The following is a 23,910-nucleotide window of genomic DNA, read 5'->3' as shown; positions in this document are numbered from 1 at the left end:
GGTGGCCACTCGCCTATCTCTGCCTACATGAATGCTCGCTCCCCAGAGATACCGCGCAAATCTTTTCGACCTTCGTCGCCGCTTTATTTTGCAACGCAACTTTGCATTGTTTTCTCGATTAGAGGTCAACCTTAACTGTTCGTTACATTTATTGATATAGAAAAAAAACAATAGATAATATTGAGCGATGCTTTCTTATCAATTAATCGTGTTTCCCTTAATAAATACGTACGCATGCATCGTTGTCTTAAATGAAACATATTCATCAATGATACGTATTATCGTTGAACACTGGTATAATATTTTGTCCAAAAAGCAACGATTAATAAAAAGTAAAACCAACGACGTGTCGAACAGAAAAAGAGAAGCGCGAGTTGCGTTGAAATAAAATTTTATAAAGTGATCGTTAACGCGACCCGTGTCCAATATTAAATGGACAGCGGCTAAGGAGTAAAAATTAAAGACAAACATAAATATAGAGGAAAAAACATTTATCCACCATCGGGCTTTCACACACCATCCCGATTGATGATTGGAATGAAACCCGATATTATTTTAAACTGAATCGTAGGCGTTTCATTGTCACATTATAGTTTAGAGCTTGGGACCCCTTTATTGTCTAACATATGAATGAAAACCACAACCAGTCAGCGAGCAGGTTTTTAGATCTTTTGATTAAAGATAATAAGATAATGTGAATGACTTGAGGTTTAACTATTTCTGTCTTTTTCATATTTCAATTTGTTTAATTCATGCTGCAAGTGGTATTTCATTGAAGAATAATTAACATATTATTTAATATTATAGAATGTAATGAAATATCAATAAAAAATACTTAAACTAAATGTGCACACAATACCAGAACAAGCTTCATCCAATTAACTCTCTCTATGCTGCGTATTATGTATTTTTTAAATTATGCATATAATTAGGTATACTATAGGCGTCGAGGATAGCTATGAAGGAATAAATTAAAAGTTAAGTTATGAGCGGGTCGGTCTAACAACATGAATGAACCTTCCCTCCCCCAGCCGCGGGCCCGCTATGACCGCGTGTGGCCTTACCATTGCCAGCACAGGGTCGAACTAGATGCTTAATTAAATCAATTAATATCTCACACTAATATTAAACAATAATAATCTAAATTTTACAACGTATGGATAATTATATGTAATGTCTTCCAGTATTAAATGCTGATGTTAAAGATAAACTTTATATATAAACATATCATTTTTTTCTTGTCTCTTAGCGAGATACTTGATTTGGAATGATATTAATAAAATTTTATAGTTTTATTTAAGTTCACAAATAAAAAAGGAATTATATTAATTTTATCTTTATACTTACAATTAAATAATTAAACGTAAAATGTAAAATATATAATTGATCCAAATCATTGAATCAACCTCGAGTCGAATAATAATAATACTTACTATAGTTCGGCGCTGGTAAAAGGTGAGATGAAGTTTTATCAGCACGGTAATCTGAACCCAAAATATTACGATTCAAAACTTGGTCAAGACCTTATATCCCGAATATAGTAACTTTGGATACCATTAAAGGAAAAAGTGGCCATTTATAACTCCGACTTCAGATACTTTATTTGTTTAGTCATAATAAACGAATGTCAATTAAGCGGCGTTGGAAATTAATGTGTTATGTTCGTTTTTATATCGAATGAAGTATCATAATCTAAAGAATTTCGGAGTCTGGTGACTAAGTGCTTTGTATCCTGTCGGCCAGTTTAAAGGGATGTAGTAAAGCTCACTATAAATCAATGTAAATTATTTATGCGGAATAATTACTAGTATGAATCTTTCATCGTAATTAATTCACGTCACTATTTTGTAAACATATAATAAACATGCTACTGATTATCTAGATAATCTATTAAACTTAATAGATTATCTATTTAACTTTATATTCCAAAACTATATATATACCAAAAAAATATAGAAGTATAGTGAAGTTAGGATATTTTCATCGAATGAACAAACGTATAGGTTTATTACGTACTGAAATAATGACTAAGACTCTGTAATATGCGTATATAGATGAGTTTCAGAAACCTTTCTATAGATGTTAATAAAACTGGGAATGATTGAAATGACAAAATGATTTGAGAGAAAATCAATAAACGCAGTCCTTTTACACAAGATACTATTTTAATATTGATAATCTTTATCTCACGTTGCAAGGCCTTTACTAAACTGGAATAATTTATAGCCCACCCGGTAGTAGGAAATGTATGTGTATCGACAACAATTTGATAAGGATCTCTCTCATAATTTGCACAACCGTAAGAAATTTACAAAATCCATTATTTATATTTTTATATTAGCGTTTTCTATAAACAACATATTTGAGGCGGATTTTTTATACCATTTTTGGCATTGTTAATTATACGCGTTTCGTTATAATAAAAAGACTAGGCATGTTGCGTTTTCTAAATTGCACCTGTTCTATGTAAACGTGTATTATGTTAAAGATGCCGGTACAGTGTAGTTATTTAAATAAAAATTCCGTTCCTCGTTATGTGTCGCAATTTAATTGAGATCTTATATTAATTAGGGTGGCGATGTGAGGCGCGAAGGCGAATGTGCCCGCCGCACGCAGCCTCTGCACGCAACTTCACCTACATTGAGTTCGTATGGACCGATCACATTTGTTACCAATATGTATTAGCTATTGGTCCTCATATTTATATAAATTTACCCTTAATTAATAAATTATTGCTACGAGTGTAACGCGTTGCATTGAAAAGCCACAATCTCACATCTAGAACTATGATTGTTTTTAGAATAAAAATTATAAGAGATTCTTTTCGCAAATACACGTATAAAGAGTTTCAAGTTTATTTTAAATGCTGTATCTTTGCAAAAGAAAGACGGAGAGATCTACGGCTTTGTACATATTCTACAGATTTTAAAATAATTGCAGTTCTTCGTGTAGGGGTATATAATATTGAGCCGGCCCACACACATAAATTACATTATAAAAAATATACAGTAATAACGATTCATTATCATGCCATCTTGTGTACAGTTAATTATTCATAACCTATAATCAGAGATGGATTGCGGGGCTGGTGATTTAATCACTACGGTGCACAATGTGAATGAAGATATCACCGCTTGTATGGACAAGCCACGGCATTTAAGTTGTAAAATTATGTTGGTGAGTGAGAGTCAGATGGCAGATTTATTATTATAGGTAGGATGCATTCATTGGGCGGGAGGCTCGCGTGCGCGATGACGTGATACCAGCCCGTCACGCGTGTTTACAACAACGTTATAACAAGTTGTAAGAAGCTAACTAACAAGCCACTGCAATATCTCCGCTTTGACATAAGTGACTGAGGCATGCGAGAATTTAATTGCCCTCCAATAGATTGCCCTTTTCATTTCGATCCCGATAATTAACTAACGATTGCTGATAAATTGCATTGACAGAGTTTCATAGCAATTTATTATTTATTAATGATACTGAAATTTATCTGCCTTTAAATATGTAATTTATATAACCCGTTTCGAAGTATTGATTCTTATATGAGTGTGAATTAAGCATATATTGGCATGAATAAACAGCGTCATGCTTCGGATAACGAATAGGTTTTAGGTGCGATCTCTGGTATAGACATAAAAAAGTTGGTGGAACACAGGCGGCTTATCACCTACATGCTCTCAAATAAAAAGAGAAAACAGGTAAGAAATGCATATGTCTCATGCAACACAAGGGCCTAGGTGTGTCTCACGCTCACAGAAAAGTTGCTTTATAAAACTTCATAATTTATATGTGCAATATGTATGTTACTATCTCTTAATAATCCTTATTTTCACCCCAGCTTTTCCCGTAATAACCCTATATCACTGAACGATGACGTACAGATTCAATGGTGCAAAATTTTTTGAAATTAGTTAAAAAAATCTAGAGATTTCCCCCACAACGACCATCATCAGCCTAAATATGATTACTCAGCGGCAAAACAGGCCTTCTATTAGGGTTCAAGCCATAATCCACCACGCTGGCCAAGTGCGGGTTGGTAGATGTCACATGTCGATTCATTCTTCGGCATGCAGATTTCCACACGTTGTTTTCCTTCGAGCAGAGAATTTCGAGAAGGAGTGATGTGAATAAGGTTTGAATTGAAAAATCTGTTTATTTCTTGCACACTCCTTCTTATTCGATCTCTAACCTTTCACATTTAATTCCGAGTCCCTAACCACTGAACCACCACTGTACTATAACATTAGTATAGACTATCAAACCATACTTGTATAACACTTTATACGCAATAACAACTCCCATATAAAATATCGTATCGTAAAACTTTTGTGAAACCTGAAAATTGTTCATTACCGGATATGTTCTTTACAAAAGTGTATATAAAAAAGTAGTAAATTTAAATTTAATTTAACGACACATTTTCCTTTTCACGAAATTAAAGAAGTAATGAAAATTTATCAGCAACATTTAATCGAACGCGAATTATTTAATTGTGTTGACGTAACTTAAATTGTTACTGTGGCTTTAAATAAATTAATGTATTTTAATGAAACCACACTAAGCATTTATTGATAAGATCAAGGGAAATATGAGTCGTTAGATTGCACGTTATTTACAAATATGGTCAACAGCATAAATTATATTCCATATAAGCGGAATAATTATGAATAATAAAGCTATATTATATAAAACCCCTATGTAAGCGATTTCTTTCATACATTCATACTTTATTCATCCATAAAAAGTTGTCGCCATTGTCAAGGGCACTAATTATTATACTTAATTGTTGAATTATTTCCTTTCCATTGAAGCAAAGCTCTCTTCAACAATATTTTCTCAGATCCAATTAAAAACATGAATCTATTTACACACCGCGGTTTTGATTTTGATAATAATTTATTTGAAGATATAAGATTAAATTTACTCTTTAATAAAAAAAGGTGTATACAGAATTATGTTAAAGGAGATAAAAGTAACGTGTTTTTTAGTATATATACGTATATAGTATCATTAATTGTTCACTTCATTAAATTTGATAGTAAGTCAATATTAATTCCAAAATGTTCCCATCATTGAAAACTCCCGTATAATATTTTCAACCTCAAAAAAATGTAGGTGTCTTCTTTAAAAAATCACCTAATGTGAATCGAGGCATATGACGACATAAGGCTCCGAGCCCGGTGACAAACAAAAAGCATAATAGTAATATGGCTTAAATATAATATTATATGTCACGAAACCAAAGCTTTATGAAACCCGATATTTTTGTCATATCTTGTTTTATTGCGGCTCAATAGTGAATTACTGGCGTCGGAGTTCAGAAAAGCCATTGAGTTTGATGAGGCAAATGCGAGAGGGTTGAACTTTTTATGAGTTTTGTAAAATTAAATCAGTGAATGGTGCACCTATTAAGTTGCCTTTGATTTTTATTTAAATTTTATGATACCAATATTTTAAAGGTAGGGATGTAAACTTAAATTTGAATGTAAAATTATATTAATTTAAAAATAGCTATGATTTATTCTATTTATACTATTATTTTAAATTATAATTTAGACTATCTCAAATGCACTCCTACTTACTAGTACCAACCTATTTGGTTATAGATTATCAAACATGTATGTGGTATATTGTACAATATTTATTAAAACAATCATATTACGCAAGGTATCTGTCAATAAATTAAACTACTCCAGGTACTTTAGAAAAAACTAGAAATACCAAAGATCAGCTGAAAATGAGATGTCACCAAAGGGACACGTTAATCTCGTAGATTAATAGAGATTCACAGAGCGTAATAATTTCAAATTTTGCACAAATCTAGTCGTATTTAAAGTATTGTGTTACATGATGTATTAAATAGCCGGTTGACAATGTCGTGCGGATATTAACCCACAAAAAATGTCCTCGAATGTCCCGAGGATTTTCCGCTTCACGCAATTGTGCACTCTCCGCGGGCCGGAGTCGGCAGTTGACAAAATATTACATTGTTCCTATTATCTGCGCAGTATTTATTTAAAATCGCTATTTAAATGGATGATTCTAAGTCCATTCCGCTGATACTGCTATTGTCCCGCTGCTTTTAATACAGTTACATACATCACTAATCACCGCATTTCGAACGGAAAGTACTTTTTACAATTTTATTAATATATCATATCATTTTCAATAAGTTCGTATTATATTTACATAAGCAGAATAGTAAATGTAAAATTGAACGATAGCGTGCGTCCAATTTATTACTTTTATTACTTTATACACTTCGTTATGGTCATCTAGCTATCGGTAACCATAAATTTGAATTCTCTGTGACAATCAATAAAGCTAATGAAGGCAATCATCGGCGGGCAATCCAATAAAATAATAGAAATAAATTTGATATGACCGACATATGGTGACTCTAATGCGTGGTGAACCCTGTTATTGCTGTCAAACATGCGACAAATAACTCAGGAACTCCATTTGATTCCATTCAGCCGTTGATTACACAGTATTGGTCGATTTCAGGACAATGAGAAACGTCTAACAACGAGCGATATGTTCACACCCCTTTAGGTTTCGATTCAACGATGACCGAAAAGTAAATTCCAGTAAATTATTATTCCATTACCGGTCGCCCCATTTTAAAAAATATGTCAAGGGATGACAACAAGGGAAGATCGGGAATAATCTGCCAGCGGCGGCGGGGAGGTCGCGACCCGAGAATATTCAATGTGTTTATATAAAATAATTTTCATGTTCGACAACTCACGACACAATGCCGTATATTTTTTGCTCTGTCGATAAATTGGAGGGATTATCATTTAATGGAGGGCTCATGTTCATCGGGTTTGTCGCGATTCCCTATGACTGACATGATTTTATTACGAAGTGCGTGCAATGTGCCGACGTTCAATGATTTTTTAAAGGACAACTTGGAGATTTCATTTTGTAAATAACTGTTTTATAAAAATGAGCGCATGAATAACATTTTATCGAGTAGATAACGATCTTTCGCATTATCCAACATACATAAATTCCAAATACAAAGGCGACAAATTTTATTTTACATGTGCAATTTTAATTAATTGAAAATTTAAACAATCTACCCTGAACTTTAAAATAAAATTCTTATTCTTAATAAACGATGATATTGAAGTAGTATTAGTTGAACTTGTAAATTAAAAATTATTTTATTTAATATTGCCTCATTTTGATTTTGAATGCAAAACATAAAATGCTTCCTCAAGCAAATAATATGAATTATTAAGTAATGTTAAGATGACACACTCCCCTATTTTTATTGCGTAAATATTATTTCGTGTTGAAAGCGACTAATCTCTTTTATATTGCCACAATATTGGGAATAATTCCATCATTACTCAGGAAAATCATTATTAGACGGTGGATACGAAGAATGCATCGGAACTGGGAGATTTTATCAAGTCCCCGCGGAATCTCCCCGTTTGTTTACACTAAATATTTTGCAACACAATGAAATTACATGACATCTGTACTACAAATAACGGGAATATCTTTATTCATACCACAGCGGACAAACAACGTCCCCTAGCGTTTGTATTATCGCTTTCAACGTCTGTTCACTGTCTCTATAACGTCGCTACAATATTTGAATATGAAAATTTATTAGCACAATATACGCGTTTCATTTTATTATCGTAAATAAAAGGACGCATCTTGTTTGTATAAATAAAATTCATGTCTTCGCATGGTTAAACAGAGACTATTAATTGATGTATTTAGATATATCCAGAACTTAATCTTATAATTCGTAACAAAAACCTATATTCCACTGTCCATAACTTTTAAAACCTCACAGTCTCCGCAACATAATATTCGATATGATTTCAATCTCAACAGGTAAGACGGATAGTAGTCGTTCACGACCAGCATTATTTTATCACAATGGGGAAAGAAAGCGATTTACAATAAATAACTGTAATATTAAAGTCCTCCCTCGTATTGATATCAATAGTTCGACGACAACCCCATACGCCTACGGCGGTTTCAGGCGTTCAACACATTTTGTTCAACTTACATTTTTAGGTTACAAATGCAATCGAATTTAAGATTTACGTGTGTTCATTAGCGTTTTAATGATTGTGGGTATCTTTTTATCTAAATTAATGGCACTGTTAATTAAATGAGCTCGTATAACACGGGAAGAATATTTCACGAGAACGCAAAAATTACTGTAATGCATATGGTCCCGATTTATATTACGGAAGAGTGAAATTATGCTCATACTAATAGCTTAATGTTGCATATGAATCACTCTGTCCTCGTTTTACGTTTTTACAAAATCTTTTTGAAACAATATTCGAAATATAAACAATATTATAATAAAACAATTTTGATAAATGATGTATAGTTAATTGGGTACAAAAAAAACATCAAACCAAAGGTTGCGCACCGGTGATGTCGCATAAAACGGTAAAACAGTCGTAACGTTGTAGGAAGGAAATCTCTATTAGTTTTCTTTACAACTCGTATTGACAATGGCTGCGACGTTCCATCATCCATGACATAATGCACCGCCGTTGTGCCTACCTGCTATTGTTTTTACTTTGAGTATACGTCTTACTTTTATACCGTAAATAAATACATACGTTACATTGAACGAGTTCATTCTTTACCTACTGACATTGTGAATAAAAAATATACTTTATAACCTCACAGTGTCGATTCAATAAAATTCAAATCAATAAATATAACGTTATTATTAAAGACTCGCTGCGGCTTCGCCCATGTTATAGAATATGTCAGTGAAGATACAGTAATTAAATGAAATGATATTCTTTATTGCTTATAAAAAAAAACAGAACATAACATTAAAAGTAAGCAAAAGTCGATCTTATCGCTAGGTAGCGATCTCTACCAGGCAACCCTTAAAGTAGCAGAAAAAAAAGAACATATAAAATATATTTCATTGGTTAAATAATTCTTGAAATCAGTCCTGCAGTTTTTGTGCGAAAACACAAATGTTTCATCCTTATAATATAAGTATAGAAGTCGTACAAGTATAAGTGATTATAATAACACTACAGCACGTAAGTTTCAATTAATAACTTCTATAAATTAATAACTCTAAGTTTTATAAGTCTAATACATATTTTTATCATCTTTATTCAAGTTTCAAACGTCATATGGATTAGATCCATAACGTTTCAAACCTAAACACAACTCAAAATATGATATCATTGAATTAAATTCTTAATTATACAACAGTATTATGCTTACCAGACAAAATATATCTGCAAAAATGATTTCCTGACATAAAATCTTTATTACCTAAATTATGACAAAGAGAAATGTCATAAAAACCTATAACGGAATGTTCTATTAAGACATAAATCATAGAGAGAGTGTCATTGTGTTTGAAGGACGTTATGACTAGTGCGGGTCATCCCGAATGCTTACCCCACTGCCATTAGAAACGGCCACCAATTTATCATTAAGGCAATTTTACAATAATAATTTGCTGTGTACATTGTTGTGTAGCATTGTATTGGAATGATGCTCTACTTTCGAAGTATTAACTTTTAAAATTTTTTCCGTTATGTTTTTGGAAACGAGTTGTTTCATAACAATTTTTACTTTGAAAAACATTTACGTTTTTATTTTTAAATCCTATTCCAGTACTTCTTATCCGATTCTAGTCGCGGTACTTTTTGACTGATAGAAATTATGTAAGCAACATATGGATATATAAAGTATTGTAGGATTATATGCTTTAAAACATTATATATTTAAAAGATTGCTTTAATGAAAAATACTAAGCAAATGAATACTCAAAAATTCGCTCAAACACTCTACCATACGAGATACAAAACAGAGTTACTTACCGCTCGTTCACCGAATGGTCAGCGGTCCACCCACGCACAAAGGAAGCGTGGGTGCAAAGATTATTCTCATTCAATTGAACCGCATTGTGCGCCGGCGCATGCCACTTCCAGCCACCTCTTAATTACCGCGCAGCTGCTGACCCGCGTCCATCTGTAACATCACCACCTACACTATCTATGATTTACAGGATGATCTAATTGTTGTTTTACGTCAAAAATGTTATTCGACGAGATGAAAGAAAGCGTGCAAAATAAGAAACTAGCTCTTCGCCCCGGCCTCCCCCGTGGTACATATAGCATATGAAATCGGTCCAGTTGTTTTTGCTTGCATACGTTACAAATATACAAAAATACAATATAATAAAAGTCTCCTCTTTATAATATTTGTGAAGATATTACCTATATATAGATGATCTATTCGTAATAAGTCAAAGACGAGGAGTCGTTATTAGAGTTCTCTCAACATTGACCTATCCATCAAGTTTCAGGTTGGAGTCTTTAAGTGCTATTCAAATATATGACAGAAAAGGATTGAAATACTAGATTCTTTCTAAATATATCAATAAGTACAAACTCCCTAGATTATTGCAAAATATAACAAAATTTGCAAAATTATTGAAGAATCTCGTGTTTTCTTTATCAGATTCAGACATGCAAAAACTTAAATGAACTTGATTATTTCTACCTTCTGTAGTCAGCATTTCAAAAGATACATTTTACAGCAATGCAAATAAAGATAAGTGAGAGAAGTGAACATCCCTACACATAACATAGCTGCTTAAATATAAGGTGAGTGTCCAATAACAATGGCATTTGAGTGGCCAGACGTCCAGCAAATCTCATTTGTGGATTTATCATTAACCGTATTTCATCCACCCTTGTGTAAAGCCTATTAAGGGGTATAAATTTTATTTCCGATGATTGTCAATGGCTTTCGGATGTTTAGTTTTGTAATTCAATTTTTCAAACTCCAAATGTAAAAAAAAAACCCTATGACAAAACCTATTATAATATATGGGCATGTACAAAAAATAGAATACCTGTCTATTATATATTTAATCGGGATAAAAAGTATCCTATCAGCTCATACCCTGTCTGTTTACCAAATTGCATCAAAATCCGTTCAGTAGTTTCAGCGTGATTAAAGGACAAACATCCAAAGAAACAAACTTTCGCATTGATAATATTAGTATGATATCATGTGCGATTGTTACTAGGTCTCAGAATACAAAATAAATCAAATTCGAATAAGCTTTATATCTCATATGAGAGTAGAAACATATAACTTTGTCTTATGAATAATCCTGAAGGCAAAACCTAAGTTATGTGTTATGTTGATCTTAAAACTAACCTAATAAGAAATAAAAATCTGTCCTATTATAAATGATCTATGTGTCTGACACGTATTACTAGCTAAAAGTATTTCTTTTGAAAGGAAGACCAGTTATCTTTATTACATATCCCTGTTCACTGCACTCGCAATAAATTATGCTAGTTTTGTTTCAACCCAATAGTATCAATTTTGAAAAATTCACATAAATAATGAGGCGAGTATCTCGGAGCGATGTTATCTGGCCGTGTCAACTCTACGAACGGTTATAAACAAAAGGTGCTCTAATGACTGAATGAGACATCGTAAACCCATAATATTTACGCGTGACTCTTTCAGTTGACTCTTTGAAAAGGTTTTATACCTCGGCTGGGAGAGTTTTTCCGCTCGCTCCCCAGGCGCCTACGCCAGTCGCGTCGCTATATCTGATTTATTCATACCACCCGAAACACATGATCGGTTTTTCGGATAGCGGATATTTTGTTATACTTTTTTATTCGTTTTTTCGCAGCTACCGCAATGTTCAATGCGCGGAATATTAATTATGCCTCGCGCTGAATGCATTTTTATTTCATCGATCACATCAGTCGTAATATCATCTGTGTCATAAATTTCCAACATGTAGGGTAATTATAGATTGTAAAAGAGTAAGGAAATAAGGAAAGCCTTGAAATATAAATGAAATATAAATAGTGCAATTAGAAGAAATTGAAAATAAACTTTTGAATTGACAATGACAAATAGGTGTATATCGCGTTACAATTAAAACTATTCAACTTGTTAATATAACTGCGCTGCGTAGGAGGACAACTGCAGCAGATGTGCGCGACCCCTTTTGACCTTCGCATTCACCCCAATATTCCCAATCACCTACGTTCAATCAACTAACTGTAACATCTCAGCGAATATTTTTCTTGAATTTATTTCGTAATGAATTCATTTAGACCGTTTCTAAGATAAAGTCTTGCAGAAGCACCAACTCCGTAGGTCCATTTTAGAATACTAGCTCATGTGACATGAGCTTGAATAAGTACTGATAACGTTTCAATATTTATTGTCACTCGAAGCTCGTCATTAAGATAGTGTCAAAACTTACTGACGCACACTTGCCCAGTGAGCGCAGCACTCATAATTATTACTAATGCCTTAAATATGTCAAAACAGGAATTCAGGTAAAAAGGCGTAATTTACGCGAGGCCGATAGAGATTTGGCAGTTGGCGCCGTGGAGCTCGGCCCGTTGGCATCGCGAGCGGGCGCCGAGTTTTTGTCAACCATTGTCTTTGATATAAATTTTAAATAGGAAATGTTCCTTTTTATGGAGATCTAGTTTACGGCGCTGACAGTGAAGGCAGTAAATCTCGTGTCTACATCACTATAGTCCAGTGATGATCGATCGATAAACATAATTTATGTACTTCCGCTATCTTCGACATGATTAGTTGGTTGTTTGGTTTCGATTTTCACAAGAGATCTTCAATAGTGAGTGATATTAGATAAATAACAGTCAACATTGCAAATGTGGTTAACCGAAGCGACACATGTGATATAAATAAGTTTATTACTCACCAAATATGGGAAATTGATGCTACAACATAGATACACGTTTGTAAGCGTCCCAAGTAATAACCTACCTGTGATCGCTCATTGAATTCAAATGAATTGAATACGCACGACTCACATAGTAACATAAATAGATGGTAACTCGCTTATGACACATATTTCTATATCATTCCCGTAAATGTTTTTACTGCAAATATAAGGAAAAAGTGACTACAATGGTACAATTATTAAAGTATTGCGCCTTTATATTATAGAATGCTTAATAAAAATGGCCGTTATAATTAAACAAAATGCTAATTAGACAACAATGGGTATTGAGAGAACGTAGAACCAATCACCGCGTAGGGAGTGGGGTTGATTAACGACAATAACTCAGCGACAATACCAACTTGCCCACGTTTTGTTTTTATTTTGTACCTTTCCAGCCGATCTCTAATGAATACGGGTTATCTTCAAGCTTATATAAAAAATAAATCGCTTTTAACTGAAGAATCACGCCTTAAAAAAGAAACGCTTATTAAAATTTATTTCTTTCTCTCCTCGCGGCGTTGTCTTGTACTCTCTCAAGAATAAAATTAAAAAGTCAAGAATTCTTATTTATTTTAATACAATAAACCGCAATCGCTGAATAAAGATAAATAAAAAACAATAAAAAATAAAATCGCATTAGCAATAAACAAAATACTTCAGCGGATGTGGGCAGAGCGAAATGCAAGCACACAGCCATACGTAGAGACGACTGTTGGCGCCCCACTCATTTTTCTACTGTTTTCCAAGGAATTTATGAACAATTGGGTGATTTAAAAATAGTATAAATTTAAATTGCAGGTATAGCGTGTATATTAATAACATATGAATAATTTTATTATAATTAACACAACACTTTATGAACGGCCGCTTTATATTCGCATTGTAAAGGTATATTAAATTATCTGTTTACAAAATTTAATTATGTTCATCGATAGAAAACACAGCTTAAAATATCTCCAGCTTAAATGTCTAGTATTTTTTAAATATGTTTGTCCGTTTATAATAATTGCAAGCTAATGAAAAAATGACTGCAGTATGCGATGATGCATTACAACTTATCGTAACCGTTCAACTACAAATTATGCATTATAAATATAAGTTATATTGCAGGTAAAATCTAATCAAAGGATACTCCATAGTTTATCGTTTCCTCGATGTCACGAGTGCTACACTCTGGGGTTTTCTTAATTGTGCCGAAATATTTATTTGATTGCGAACCTCGTAGCGCAGGCGTGCAACCGAAATGGTCATCGGCATCCATGCGACCACCACAATGGCCAGCAGACGGCTCCCTTAGGACGCGAGAATTAGAAGTGATCTATACTAATTCATATGTGGAATCCGTTTATAAATGATTTCATTTTTAATTAAGAGTCATTCTATAAAGACAATGATTGACAAAAGCGTACGTATAAACTTTTCTAGAATGCCTACTTATAGTTTAAAAACAAATTCATATATTACGTTATAAATGATATAACGTATACCATAACGCAAACATATTACGTTGCTAATGACTAAAAGAAGCTTTGATTAGCATAGAAGGTCACTCTTTAAACTTTACACAATATGTTATTGCATATAAATGCAATAGGCCTAAACATTCCTTTAACGTGAACATAGTTGACGCGCCGCTCCTGTCCGTCAAGCTGGTACGTATCAGCGATCTAAATGGGCCACGGAATCGATACTCAATACATTCGTAACGTTGTAACTACGCCTCGTGCATGAAGCATTCACTGTGAACGAGAGATGAAATAAAGTATGAAACTGGCCGGTTGTTCCAGTGCACAACCGCGATCCAACAATCCAGATCAAAAGCGATGATAAGAACGTCAACTGAGTCAGCCTGTCCCCGATGTTCTCATGATTTGCGAGTTCTAATCATTGTAATTACGAGCCATCAATCAAAGAGACGTATGATAAACATGCGACTCTCGATTCTGACCAATAACTGGTCAACGCTGTCAATCTTAACGTACCGGCTGCGAATTCAGAAATTAGTTTGAGATATAACAGAGATCATTTTTGCGTGGGTGTAGTGTTTATGAATGCTCTGTTGTGTCTTTGATCTTCCGAGGTGTCACATTTACGGTATTTAATTATTCTTATATTTAAATTTTGTGCTCCGATTTTGAAAATTCTAATTTGTAAGTGTAATATATATTATTTTTAAATCTTGTGCGTTCAATGTAGACGATTGAAAGAAAGTAATTCGATAATTACCCAACAAAATATGACGTAGCAAGTTGAAATAATTAGTTGATCGATCTAATTTTTATGTAATAGCATTCATGGATGGTCCTAACAAAGCTAACTAATTATCGTGGCGCGGCATGTCGTAAAACAGTGCATATTGACGGAATATAGAGAGGCCGGCACACAGTGCTTAATGACATTAATCACATTGATTTATTGTGGTTCCGAGTTATTACAGGCCGGGCGCTGGAGCTAGTGTGCGTGAGTCCACATAGAAACGATTCACTCGTCTATGTGAGCTTCTTGTGTAAATGTAATAACGTGACACATACAGTGTGTTACATACTTTTCTAATCAAGATAAAAAAAAAATGTTTTTCTTACAGAGTTGGCTGAAGTTATATTTAAATGAACACATATACAAATAACAATACCTACTACTGAAATAGCATTCTTAAATTCGAACTTCTACACTTTCATTTATATGTATATCTTAATAAGTTCCAAATACGACTGCGATCATACGCTTTGTTAAATAAATGAATGATATTCCTAAACAAGAACACCCTGGCTATCTATCGTGTCTCATTTCACGGACGTATCGGCTGTGTGCGTGTATGGCATTAGGCAACAATTTACGCTGTTTGCGGCGTGTTAATATTGATTGGCTCGCTTTATTTCGACTCGCGCAAATCTGTTCAAAACTAGTACATCTGATGACTTTAACTTTCCTTCATTTTTCTAATCATGCACTTCTATATAAAAAAAAAATCTGCATACGTTTCTATTTATTAATTATTATCATTACTGGATCTCGATTAATAATGTGTTTTTAATATTAAATACATTGATTACCAGCCTGCAAAATGCAATGCTAATTTCGTATTAATTATGTATGGTTATTGGAACATCAGATTTGTATTTTGTATGTTGAACGATGAAAAAAGAGATACGATCTACGGCAATAATTCATGGAATGCAAGTTATATTATGAGCGTGTTTCTAGGTCCTTCAAAGTTACAATGTGCCACTTAGTCCATGGGAACCGTGACAGTGCGTACACTTTACGCACCGTGTTTACAAGGAAAGTCAACGTGCGGACTGCGATGACCACGTCTTTGAGTCGCGAACGAGTGCCTCTCAGCATATCAATCACATTATTATAATTTCATAACGCAACGCTTGTCAACGTAAATAATACGCAAAATTTATGTTACGAGGTTCTCACCGTTCGACGGAGGCACAATGAATACTTAATACACCATCATTAATATAAAACAGAGAGCGTTCCACTCATATTCATTTGAGAACGTGGATATAAATTCAATTAAGCAGTTAGTATTTAGCGACGGACGCCAACGAAGTTTGTTATAACTTACGTCAAGATTGCAAGCAATAGTCGCCTCTAAGTGAATATATTACAGATCGTATTGCCGATTAGGAGTTTGATTTATACCGTAATTAGTTATGGCGCTGGTACTCCACGCATCGACTGAAATGTAGTACTTACTCCTTTTAGTCGTGAGCGTGTACTTATTTGCATGAGGTGATTTGAATATTTTCATTGTATATTTCACCGCTGCTTACTTCGATTTAAAAAGTAATTGAATATATTTTATAATATTAGCGATGGCTTACCATAAATAGTATACACCGCAGTGGAACGAGGCACTTGTAAGGCTATAATATATATTGTAATATGAATCGGCTTAGACGGTAATGTTATTAATATGACTATTCTCGGTATATAAATTTATATCGCTCTAACCTGACTGAGAATGTTTCTAGTAAGGATAGCTATTTGTAGAAAGAGAGAAGCTCGTGTATGGACACGTGATTAAGTTTTTCTACTTCATTCCCGGATTACAAAAATATTTGCTCCGATTAAAATTGAGTTCATAAAATTTTATGCGTACGCTTTAAATTTTAAAAATTAAATCAACTTTTATGCCTACGTTTGCTTACCAGCCAGATTACACTGTTTATTATCTATTTCGATTTAGTCTCTGAAAAGTAAAAATTCATCCTTCTTAGTTGCTATTTGCATGGAATGTACTTAAATACTCCGTATTTTATACTCAATTAAAATAAAGTAAAGCAAAACATAATATATTTTATGCAATATTGCTCCATACTTTGAGTGATTCTATATTGATTGAAAAATCTAATGTCGATACATATATCTAATAGCAAGTAGGGATCGACCCCAGACGCAGTAATGATACGCGAGCCGATAGTCGGTCATCATTAGTGTTATTTTATTGGGATAATTAGCTCTGCAATACTGTTTTGTGTGATAGCTATTATCATACCTACATTCTGAGTAGTAGCTAAACTACTACATGAAATTTTTGTTCTTTTAGTTATTGTTTTACCTACTTGCAGAATTTTTGAGTTTTTCTTAAAGAATACACAACGTCCTGAAGTTTATATATCATTGATCAACTACAGTATAACAAAATGTACAAATTCCTTAAAATAAATAAATTAAAAAATGTTTTAATTGATTAATAGTGCACATCTATCCCGACCACATTATAATTGTCATGTTTTATAGCAAAATGAATAGCGTATATATGAACTCCTCAAACCATTTTTATGCAGACGGACTGGACAAGAAAATAGAATGCAAAAACTGCCCTATTTAATATTTCCAACAGGACATTGATATTAATGTTGATAAACACGGACGGCCGACATCGCGGTCGGAAGTGGCTTCATCCATCATCCTCCCGCCCTGGATAAAAACGCTCGTTAGCCTCCCCCTCCCACCTCCTTCATACCCTACCTGCCTCTCTATTAATGTTCCACTCAAGTACCTCTATTACGGCTGTCATTTATTATATCCATTTTAGCGGATTGCCCGATCTCGTATTATTCATTAGGGAATGCTTGATTGCTATAAACGCGACGCGTAGATTGACTTTTTTCTAAACAAAATAAAAGGGCCTTGCGTTTATGTGGAACACGCGATTAATATAAGTCCCTCAGCTGTCCTTATCGAATCAAAAGCAAAATATGTGTAAATTGCAAAGCCACAGTTCCCTTTCCCGCTGAACAGGAACTATATAAAACGTCAAAATAAATCTAAAGCCTCGAGGGTATTTTCCGAAAGGAAAGCGGAGATTGAAGAAGGGGTGACAACTCGAATCCTCGGAAGGCGAGAATCGCTTAAAAGTATGCGGAACCCGTCTCGTGTATTAAAATTATTATGAAACCACCGCGCCGCGATAAGGCGGGATGATACCGACTTAACACCCCTCCCCACCCCCCACCGCCACTATCGCATGCCACTCCGATGCCTTTCCAGTATATCTACATGAAAAGTTGCGTCTACGGCTTATACACAAGTTCGTCGTGTATAAGTGACAAAACTTTGTAACTTCCTGGCCTTATCTAAACATCTTCAATTGTTGGTATAAGTATTTTCACTTTTCCATTCACTTATAGGCAAGCAGTGGGACTTGCTTCATAGTCATTATATGACAATTTGTCTCGGTTATTCATTTACGTATTAATGACTACTTTAGCGAGCTTCTGAAATCTTATTAAAATTCATTTCAATGGGCAGGTTGAAACTTGAAACATTAACCAGATGGAGTTATTCAAACAATGCCAACGTCGCGTAACTTTATGCAGAAGCTGCAACTGTAGGTATGTCGGACAACAATTATAACTTTGGCCCTGGACGCGACAGTACGTTACTTTGCAACAAATAAAATATGTTCACGTAAACGCGAGAAGGGGTCGCAAAGGGAAATTTCGTGTACGAGACAGAGATAAGCTTAACCAGCACGAAATTATGAGCGTTTAACTGTTTCTAGCTGGAGAATCTGGCACGGGCGCTTCGCCGGCTCGCCAGCGCGCGTTATTTACGAGGGGGTGGTGCGCCCCACGCCCGCTCGCCCGCCGCACCGAGATAGTGCCTTCCCCGGAAAAGCGCCGTCGCCGCCGCGGCCGTCGCGCGCCCCGCTGCCGCGCCGAACTGACCTCTTGAGCCAGCAACACAAGCTACACTTCATTGCGACACGCAGCACGCTGCCATTACAACACTACGGTTCTGCTCGGCCCGATTGCTGCCATCGTTGGAGCTGTTGCGCTCCGAGATACACCGACTTCACCTCTATTACCAACACTTTAAAGCGAAATACCGTCACTATCGCACAAAGTCGCTCGAATCCAAAGAGCTCTAGCGTTTTCCAACGTTATAGTGAAGATGTCTAGTATTTCTTGTTTATGATAGCATAAATATGTTCGCTATGGTAGCTAAATTTATGCTACGATGTCAATGTAGTAGTGTATACTGCCATGTTACAAAAAAGGAAATTACTACCGTCGTATATTGTTAACTTTATTTGTTTTATTTTAAATTTAATTATGGAGTAGAAGTGTCGCCATATTGAGACCAACAATAACATTTCAATAGTAAAAACTATACCTATGTCGTTTCAATGTAGTTTCCATTATTTTACCTATTTAACATATTACATGTACCTGACCGTGAAAACATTCTGTTTATAACAATTCTTCTCAGTTCCATAAAAATACTTCTATAAATACCAATCAACATTACAAATGCGTTAGTAACTCTGTCTGTCTATTCTACGCGCCTATCTACCATTCCATCACTGAACTGATTTGGATTAAATTTGTATAAAGATTTTTTGACACGAGAAAGTCATAGGATAATTTTTATCTTGGAAATCCGTAAAGCCTTGTGCGGAAAGCTAGAATTTCATAAATGAACAAGCCTGTCAAAGCGAAGTCATAGAACTCCCTAAGTGAAAATAATAGAGAGTGAAGAGGAAAAAAAACGGATAAAATTGTCCAGGGCATTATTCGCCGCACAACCATTACTTTTGATATAAACAAAATAACAAAATATGAGCGTCCGGCCGTTGAGTGCCCCTGGCCACTTTTATATTTCATGAGCTAAGTTAACTGGGAGATATTATACCGCGACCATTTGCTTTTATCATTTTAGATTTAGTTGGTATATTATCTGTGAAAATTTTAAATACGAAAATGTCATCCTTGGCGATTAGTTCCATAATTAATTAACTTAAGTTATTTAAAACAGACAGCAATTTGTAGGTAATATAACATATTTGTATTTAATTATATGAGAAGATATACACGGAGGTACATTTTATAATCATATTAGCAATGAACATCTCACTACCTATTAACAATAAGAAACTCACTTCAAAGTTAAATGCTGCACTAGGTACCTCTAACTACGAATCTGTATGTATTTCCAAAATATTTTGATGGAATATCTATATCTTCAGTTTAAAAAAATAATTGCATACAAAATATTACTTTAAATAATTTTTGAAGTAAGTATTAAGGTTGAGGAGGTGTCTAATTAATATCTAAGAATTACCGATTTACAATCTAAAACATTATAATCGGTATTTTTTATTACTGATTACTAAAAAGTTGATACCTACTAGGTATTAAATCCGAATTATTTTAACGTTTTAAACATTCTAAATACATAAAAACATTTGTGAAAGCGGAAACATCTCACAAATAACATGTGATAACAAGGATAATACTACAAAAAAAACGTATTCGCGAAAGCGGTGACAATAACCCTTTAGAGGTCGAGGCGAGTAAACAGTAACAAGGCGTTAAGCTATGTCAATGCGGAGGGAAGCCCACTAGAGCAGCGAGCGACGCAGCTCCGCGGACGAGACGCAACTCGAATCGCGCCTTTCGTGCACGCTTCGCTCACCGCTCACAACTGCGCGTCAATCACTGTCCAAATGTAATAACTTAATTTTGACATCTTCAGCCTCTGAATTCCACCGCAAAAATCACTTCATAACATCACATGAAACGCGAACGCCGCGAGCGCTTACCCACTTATTACCGCTTCAATATGCGTTCCTTTTGCCCACGTAATTATACTCACTCCAATCGACATTACGGCTTCATCGCGCAATGTATCATCTCTACAGTTTATGGCTGTGTGGGTGTGTAACGTAAAACCGCGTGAAAATCGCAATAGCTTTTCAGAGGGAGATATTAAAATGCATGGAAATAAATTCGGCGTCGCATTCGGTCGTACAGCTTTGGGGGTGCAGTAAAAATAAACAGCGACGCCATTAGAACTCACTTCCATATTCAAATTTATGAACGCGTCCGCAACGCCCGGCCGCCACTCATGCCACCAGCTCACCTACCGTTTATACGCCTGATGTAAGGACGCTTATATTGTTATTGTATTCAAAGGACAATTTAGGTTTATATTTTATAACCATCAGGTAATATATAAACTAAATTGACCAATGATTTGTACTGCCAAATAATATATCTGCGATTTCTAATTATCTATTTCGCTTCTTGAAATTTAAACCGAAATGAGATGTAAAAAATTTCTATAAACCAATTTGGATTTAAATCACTAAGCTCCATACATTTGAATTAAGCTGGTTTGTACATCCATACTTTATAATCATTCAGATTAAGAAAATATAAAGATTTTCGAATTATTTTAAAGCAAATAATGTCTATCATATTTATATCTCGGGACGAATAACATCATAAATAGAGTAAGAATTAATCACATGGCGTTGTACGCTAACGCCGAACTGTACAGGGCACATGCTTTAGCTTAAATAAACATACGTTTTCAAAAATTTGTGTATTTAAATTGAATGCGACTTGTGTTACTGGAGCTATTTCTGTTTAACAGCCGCACTGATGGATCTGAAATAACACCTTTACCGTTCACAGAACTCGCATTAATTCATAGGGGATTAGGTGTCATCATAAACAGGAATTATTTAGTCAACTGAGGTTAAAAACAACAACAGCTCTTACTAATTACAACTGTAAGTCAAATTAACAGCTTGCATTGAGCAAGACTTGAATAATTAAACGAAGAAAGTCTAAAATTCTGTATTGAATGTTGATTTTGGTGTTCTACATTAATAATTTGTAACAATATTATTTGATTTGGTTATCTATAAAATTTTGATTTCCCAATACAATCTTACACAACTATAACTGAATTGCAATACAATATAAATTACATCCTTGGAAACTATTACAAATAAATGTAAACGTTGCCAGCTATTAAAATATTTCTAGAACACTATATATTTCAATTTCATGCACCACCACATACTACGTTTCACATAAACGTATAGGCACATACATTTGTAGCGGGCAATAAATGCACTAAAAAGTACACTAACTACAGGTATATTCACATCGCCACATTAAAGTCCCGAGCCGAAGCGATGAATATTCAATACAAACAGACAGATATAAAAAGTCAGTTGATGTTGATCGTTAATTAAAACTTTATTTAATTGATTTTATCAGATAGCATACACAATGTCGTCTTACTAACTCAACAGAATTTATCAATAAAAAGAAGCAGGCCCTTGTAATCAAGTAAATAAAATTTAGAGTTCGTTTAAAAATAAACGATTCTGAAGTAAATATTTTATTTATATTTGGACGCTTCTTTTTTAAAGCAAGTTAAAACCATTTAAATACATCTTACAAAATGCACATGTGGAGATTGCTCTCAGTACCCACCCAGTAAGGAAAGATTTTTGTTCACATTTTAGTTAAGAACATAAGATCCCTAATGTTGATATTTTTAGAAGTTTTTTTTTAAATTTAAAATTAACAAAAATCAAAACTAACGCATCTCAATAATTCGGCCATTAAATTAGTACCTACTTATATCTAGTTCCAAAATCGCTAAATAATTTATAATCCCCCATTACATAAAAAGCGAATTTACAGTTTTAAACTCTGTAAAATGCTAACATGTTCAATATTGACAACAAATTATGAATGTCATTTGTGAAGTAATGTTATAAGTTTAAATGGAAGGTAAAAGTTTTTAATAGGTCCAATTATAAAGCGGTAGCGAGTCGCACGTCGCTCTCGATCCTCGACCCAATGACTGGCAGATTCGGCTAAATTGCTTCTATCACATTAATATTGGATTCGGCCCGCCCCGGGACTACCGTACGTATATCTATTTAATTTAAAGAACACAAAGCGATTGACATGGCTCCCGGCATCCGCTTTTTGATAAGTCGCAGTTTCAAAAATTAAAATCCATGTCGATTTAGCCGGTATCTAGTTAGTTGTCATTGTAGTATTCGATACAGCTGTCGTTGGCCGACTGATGACTTAGTGAAATGTTCGCTTTTCATTTCTACTATTTTAATTGGATAGATTTTGATGTAGGTACGTAATAAAAAGTAAAAGAACTAATTATGAATCATAGGCAATTTATTTGCATCGAAGTTTTTGAGTTTTGACCATTTAAATTGTAAATGCTACTTATTATTACTCAAAATATTTGTATTGGAGAAAAGATTTCAAATTTGTAATGTAAATTAATATATTAGCTGTCTAACAAATAATTTATATATAAATTATTATTTGATATTATTATTCAATAACTACTAAAATAAAATTTAAATTGTATCAATTTTTCAGCACACTGTCTTAATTAATAATCCTATGAATAAAATACACGTCTAAAATAATATGTCTAAAAAATTATCATTTTTTATTCACATAATTTAAAAACATCTAATAAATCAACAAATCCCTCATAAAATAACGCTAACAAAAACATGATAAACTTATTACACGCTAGTACTGGATCACATACTACATTGCACCTATGTTGCCAATGAAAACAAATGTACTAATTCACAAACAAAGGATTATAACTTACAAAGTGTAGCTTCAATTAGCGAATGTGGGAGGCTTCGCGGGGCGAACGTCGGTCGCCATCTAGCGGGCGTCAACACCGCCCACCGGCGTCTGGAGCCCGCGGCCGCGGCCACATGTCACTTATGAATATGAGGCGTTATGATTATGAAATATGCCCCGCCCTAAATATTGAATATGGAGGAGGGAGAGCTCGGAACGCGTGCGAATGGGCGAAGTTTG

The 23,910-nt window shown here is 34.2% G+C and overlaps 1 long non-coding RNA gene across 1 annotated transcript in view; it reads right to left on the bottom strand.

Annotated features, from left to right (window-relative positions):
- The window catches only part of LOC119830029, a 67,590-nt gene extending 43,726 nt beyond the window's left edge, over positions 1–23,864 (bottom strand). Inside the window, exons 1-2 of the long non-coding RNA XR_005287830.1 lie at positions 23,693–23,864; positions 9,852–10,002 (exon numbers count right to left, since the gene is read on the bottom strand). This is a non-coding gene — a long non-coding RNA (uncharacterized LOC119830029). The remainder of the gene's footprint in view (positions 1–9,851; positions 10,003–23,692) is intronic.
- Between the last annotated feature and the right edge of the window lie 46 nt (positions 23,865–23,910).

This window comes from Zerene cesonia, chromosome 1, assembly GCF_012273895.1.
Source record: "Zerene cesonia ecotype Mississippi chromosome 1, Zerene_cesonia_1.1, whole genome shotgun sequence".
Taxonomy (NCBI): domain Eukaryota; kingdom Metazoa; phylum Arthropoda; class Insecta; order Lepidoptera; family Pieridae; genus Zerene; species Zerene cesonia.
Note: the sequence above shows the minus strand (reverse complement) of the source record. Positions and strands in the feature narration are given on the sequence as shown.